The sequence below is a fragment of the Siphateles boraxobius genome, unplaced genomic scaffold (genome assembly GCF_051911475.1).
Source record: "Siphateles boraxobius isolate OS27281-9 unplaced genomic scaffold, OSU_SipBor_1 111, whole genome shotgun sequence".
NCBI classification, from domain to species: domain Eukaryota; kingdom Metazoa; phylum Chordata; class Actinopteri; order Cypriniformes; family Leuciscidae; genus Siphateles; species Siphateles boraxobius.
In genome coordinates, this window is record NW_027508713.1 from 2,215,001 (window position 1) to 2,221,149 (window position 6,149).

General features: G+C 37.5%; 1 long non-coding RNA gene across 3 annotated transcripts; it reads left to right on the forward strand.

Annotated features, from left to right (window-relative positions):
• Nucleotides 1-661: 661 nt before the first annotated feature.
• LOC143706645 (uncharacterized) lies at nucleotides 662-3,335 on the forward strand. 3 transcript variants are annotated; one of them, XR_013193006.1, is made up of 5 exons: nucleotides 679-810; nucleotides 1,730-2,724; nucleotides 2,780-2,994; nucleotides 3,050-3,210; nucleotides 3,266-3,335. It is a non-coding gene; the product is annotated as an uncharacterized LOC143706645 (long non-coding RNA). The 3 variants fall into 3 exon arrangements; XR_013193007.1 differs by lacking the exon at nucleotides 3,266-3,335 and having other exon boundaries at nucleotides 676-810; nucleotides 2,942-3,119; XR_013193005.1 differs by lacking the exon at nucleotides 3,266-3,335 and having other exon boundaries at nucleotides 662-810; nucleotides 1,730-3,119.
• The last annotated feature ends 2,814 nt before the right edge of the window (nucleotides 3,336-6,149 follow it).

Below are 6,149 nucleotides of genomic sequence, written 5' to 3' on the forward strand. Positions count from 1 at the left end.
AAAGAAGAGAGAATGAAAGATCGTCGAGCGAACGCTGATTCTCAATGTCCCTGAGAAGTTACAATGTCCAGTTTTCTTGTCGTGATTAGAATGATTAGAATACAGCATTGCATAACCTTATTATTTCCCACAGTATAACATTCTTCGAAAGTTAATTTGTAATATTACAAGAACATAACGTTAACATTCAGCAAAAATATCAATAACATCATAAAGAGGTTCCGAGAATGTTGTTTCGAAAACGTTTTCTCATCGTTCATTAATAAAAACGATCTATACCGGCGACAATACAAAACAGCGTTCTGAAGTTTTCTGAGAGTTCACAGCACCTCACACACACACACACACACACACACACACACACACACACACACACACACACACACACACACACACACACACACACACACACACACACACACACACACACACACACACACACACACACACACACACACACACACTCCTCCAGCAGAGGGCGCTTAACATGTAATGACCATCAACAGTGCGAGCTCGTGCAAACGCTCAGATAGTTCCGGAGTTTACAGGGAACGCGCACAATCACACAAGCTCGCCAGAAGCGATGCGACGAGAGAGTTCAGCTGGAAAATGCAGAGTAACTGGTTTCAGATGAACCAAACACACACACACACACACACACACACACACACACACATTGAAAACCAGAGCACTTATCCTTGCGAGGTTAGATGTATTAGCTCTGACTCTCTGGTGTTTCGGGATCTTTTATTCGCTATTCACTCAGGGAATCGGACACACACGAACACCTGGACGCTTCACACACAAACAGTAAAGAAACGCTTAATTGTTTTACTAATCTGTGCTCAGATTGATAGCACAGGAACGTCTGTAAGATGTCTGTTAATCTGGAAAGCATCTGCCGTGTAAAATCATCTGATAAACATCTCAGAAAGGCAGTTTTACATACTTTTCTAAATCTTCTAAGTGTATTACTGTAAAAACAAAACCGTTACATTTACGTAAAAAACCCAGCAGCTGTGCTTGCTAGAAATTTACCGTAAAAGATACAGTAGCCACATTTTAAGTTTTACAGACTTAATTGAAATTTACAGTATAAAAACTGTATCTCATTATCTGATATAATGTTAATTTACCGACATATTGAAGTACTAATGTCTGTTTTGCACCATTGTAATGCTGTGACAAACACCAATTCACACAAACACTGAACACCATCATAACACACGAAATTTAAAAAATTTAACATAAAACCTTAATGTACAAAACCGATTAGGAAAAACTATGAAGACAGTTATTTAACAGTTAAATAACAGTTATTTCAGCAAAAACACATCAAGTGTCACGCAGGGAATTGTGGGAATGTCAATTTACATTTTTTCACGGTAAATTATACAATGACTTGTTCTTTTTCACATCCAAACACTGTATTTTACTGTAAAATGCACGGTTAGATCTATAACAGTTATTCCCCGTGTATGGTACGGAAACTTCCTGTAAACAAACTATTAAGCAATTGTTAACCGGTCTTTTACCGTTAAAATCACGATCATTTTTTACCGTGTGACATCTAACAGGAAACGTCCTAGAGACGTATTGCAGATGAGTAAAACTCATTACCAATTTAGAGAGACGTATAATAATATATATGCTATATTAATTTGAACACATCTGAAACTAAAAAGCATGTGTGTGTGTGTGTGTGTGTTTGTGTGTGAATGTGTGTCAGGCTGGAATGGGCGTCTCCTCCTCAAAGACCCGTCAGTCGAGATCCGGATCTGACGTAAGACCCGTCATGACCTGGGAGGCCCTCCAGGGGGCGATCTCTCCGCAGAAGAAGAAGAGCAAGAAGAAGAAGAAAAGGAAGAAGAAGGGCTCCTCGCTGCAACTCGGCAACAGCAGAACAGCATCACTGTTTCCAAAGGAACTGTTGCTAGGTGACGGCAGGATGATGTCAGAGCTTCAGAAGAGATTCTCCACCAGTTAATAATCATTTTCAACCCATGAATCAAACCGTACAAAGATTGTTTTTCTTCCACAGCTAACAAATGTATGTTCTAAAAACTTAGTGTGAACGGTGATTCGCAATGTTTCTAAGAGGTTAAAATGTTTCTTGTCATGATTAGAACATCATAAGGAATGTTATTCATAAAACATTTGCAACGTTCATCAAGTAAAAACATCATAAAGACAATAAAAAACAGCATTCTGATTGTATTTCAGAGATAGCCAACAGCCAGTCAGAAATGCCAAGTTACTCTGAAATATCCATCCATTCCTTTCATCATAGAAGACTCTTGCAGGTTAAAAAATGTAACATCAAGTAACATTCTAAGGAGTTGTCTCATTTGTAAATTTTACACGGATCAATTTAAGATTCTGATTAATCATCTGTCCACTAAATTGGACATCATGCATCACTAGCTGTATTTCAGCTACAACTCATCCTATTACTGTGACGGTTGTTCTTGAAAATACTTCATCTGCAGTAACATCTGTAGTTTTTTGGCTGTAAAGACACGTATTTGTGTTATTACAATGTTATGTGCAGTTCAAAAAAGTAATCATGTTACTTGTTCATGTACACTTGTACAATACGTTACCAGAATCAAAAAAGTAATCTGGTTATGTAATGCACGTTACTTGTAATGCATTAATTCTATCAAAATAATAAAATGGTTATGTAATGAATGTTACTTGTAATACGTTACTTGTATCAAAAAAGTAATCTGGTTATGTAATGCATGTTACTTGTAATACGTTACTTGTATCAAAAAAGTAATCTGGTTATGTAATGCATGTTACTTGTAATGAGTTACTTGAAAAAAAATAGTAATCTGGTTATTTAATGCAAGTTACTTGTAATATGTTACTTGTATCAAAAAGGTAATCTGGTTATTTAATGCATGTTACTTATAATGAGTTACTTGAATAAAAATAGTAATCTGGTTATGTAATGCATGTTACTTATAATGAGTTACTTGAATAAAAATAGTAATCTGGTTATGTAATGCATGTTACTTGTAATATGTTACTTGTATCAAAAAAGTAATCTGGTTATTTAATGCATGTTACTTGTAATGAGTTACTTGAATAAAAATAGTAATCTGGTTATGTAATGCAAGTTACTTGTAATACGTTACTTGTAACAAAAAAGTAATCTGGTTATGTAATGCATGTTACTTGTAATACGTTACTTGTATCAAAAAAGTAATCTGGTTATTGAATGCATGTTACTTGTAATGAGTTACTTGAAAAAAAATAGTAATCTGGTTATGTAATGCATGTTACTTATAATGAGTTACTTGAATAAAAATAGTAATCTGGTTATGTAATGCATGTTACTTGTAATGCGTTACTTGTATCAAAAAAGTAATCTGGTTATGTAATGCATGTTATTTGTAATATGTTACTTGTATCAAAAATGCTTGTAATGCGTTACTTGAATAAAAATAGTAATCTGGTTATGTAATGCATGTTAATTGTAATACGTTACTTGTATCAAAAAAAGTAATCTGGTTATGTAATGCATGTAACTTGTAATGCCTACTTGTATCAAAATAGTAATCTAGTTGTATAATGCATGTTACTCGTCCGAGATATATGCCGTAACCCACACCACAGCTGTTAAATACACATTTCATTTTCATTTCAAATGCAAAACCAACAGTTTTTTTTTTTTTACTTGATGGATTTTAATATTCTACCAATATTGTGGCCATCTCCTGTCCATCTATCAGTGTTGTTGGTCCTCTGCCTTGCTGTTGGCGGTGAAGTTGTCAAATGTTATTCTCAATATCCTAATTAAGAACAGGATGGATTAGCGAACATCTAATTATGTGAAAAGAGCATAAGACTATGTGGAAAAGGCTTCTACACATTGAAATAGAAACTATTTCATAATATATCACCATTATGATTAACCAAAGCCCAATTTTCTTATTTAATGTGATGGAAATGGAGCATACCCTTGTTTTGTCCTGTTTGGAGCATCATGTGGTCATTATAGGAGCAGCATGAACCTTCTGCCGAACATCTACCTCTGAGCTCCACAGAATACAGTATACCGGTCTGATGTGTTAGTTATGCGGTGAACTGTCTCTTTAAGAGTGTAACATCAGCTGTTTACCTCATTCCTGACATCATCAGATCCTCCACCCAGATCCAGTCGAGCTCCAGATGAACCGGCTCAACGCCTGCTGTTATTCAGCCAGCCTTTCGTGTTTTATCATTTAATAATAATGCATGTTCAGAGCTGTGAGAGCTTGACTCATCTTCATCATATCTGAATGATTCCACAAGAAAAGAGCACAACCTTTACATTTATAAGGATAATACGAGGAATGTCCCATACTGATGCGTCAAGGCAAACTTTGATGTTGGCTTGAGAAGAACCAGGAAGTTAACTAGATTTAAAAGCTTTAAGTTTAAAGGAAGTTTAAAGTAGTTTTAAAGTTTGAAGGCATTACATGCTACCACTAGCGGCGCCAGGAATTTGATTGTAGGTGAGCCTCCAGAAAACTGGATGGGCCAGTTAAAATAAGCACGAAAAAACAAAAACAAAAAAAACCGGGTTCTTCATCTCCGTATCAGCGCTTTTCTGCGGCACTGAGGACAGCGACTCAGTAACCTACCTGTGTGGCTCTAGTGTTGCTTTCCTCATCTCAGTGCAGTAACGGTAGCCTAACTGAGGGGTTCGCACACTGGAAGAAGCGCTGTGCCGCGCCGCGTCTAGGACAACTCGACGTATCGCACACTGGACGCGCTCTTTCTCAGTTAATGCCCAGCAATAGCCTATTGTGTTATGTTTAAGGACATTATGGAATTACGATAATGTCTGTACTATGTTATGATTGTACTGAAATACAATCGTTGCTGACTTTGCAGTCTGAACACTTTACCTCAGAGCGTCCGTTAACTGAATGAATTGAGAATATCAACTGCAAATCCGATAATATCAGCAATTTTCATTCAAGCAGCTGATTTCTGTAAATGAATATAAAATTAAATGTATTTTGCAGCACAGGGTGAAGTCAGTATATACAACAACGATTTGAGACAAATAAATTAATTTAATATAAAACAAATGGCGCTCTGTGGCGCGGCAGGATTTTGAACAAGGTCCTGAGCCGTTGCTGGGCGCCCGCCGAAGAAGGACGACGAATGGAGTGTTCGAATTTTAAAGACGCGGCGCTGCGCTTCTCGTCCGGTGTGCGACCCCCTCAAGTCACACGTGGGGTAGAAGCCGCTGATTGGTTGAGAAGCTTTCACTCAAAGCTTTCCTCGGGGTGCCTATTGGATGAACTGCTAGAATGAAAATCACTCACTACTCACTATAGGCCTGGGTCAAAATGGGCGGGCCCAGACCTAAAATGGGTGGCCGGGCCCAATGGTAGCGCCACGGGTGCATGCTACCCTTGGGAGATAACATTAGGAAGAATGACATTAGTTTTCACTGTTATGCCCCAATGAAACGCACCAATTCACAAAATTAACGGAATTCATAGCTGATATAAAAATTTGAATGTCTAGTAATTTCCTACTACTTATTTCTGAAAAAACAGTTTCTAATTATTGGGCAAAAAAACTCTGCACGTATTAACCCACAATACTGTCTAACACTTGATGGCTGCTCTGTTAAGTCTTCGTCACAGACACACTCTGTCAGTTTAAATCTAGACTAAAAACACATCTCTTTTACCTGGCATTCATATAGATCATTATACATTTCTATTATTCAAATCAGGTAAATGATTATTAGGCTGCATAGATTAGGTCAGTCGGAACCGGGGACACTTCCTATAACACATGATGTATTTGCTACATCATAAGAAGGATGGCATCTACGCTAATGTTAGTCTTTCTGTTTATTCCGAGGTTTACAGAAGTCGGCCGGATCCGGGCCGTATCCACATCAGATGGTGGACCTGGGCCTGGACACGGCCACAACGCATCCCTGAAGTGCCAGCCTCATCAGCCCTGTGAAGGCCTCATGGACACGCCAGCCATCGGCACTGATCTATACCGGTATGATGACTCTGATCTTCAACCAGATGAACTGGATAAATATTGTGAATGTTCTGATCCAATCTGACCTCTGACCTTTGTATATATATATATATTTATATATTATTTTGTATATATAAATA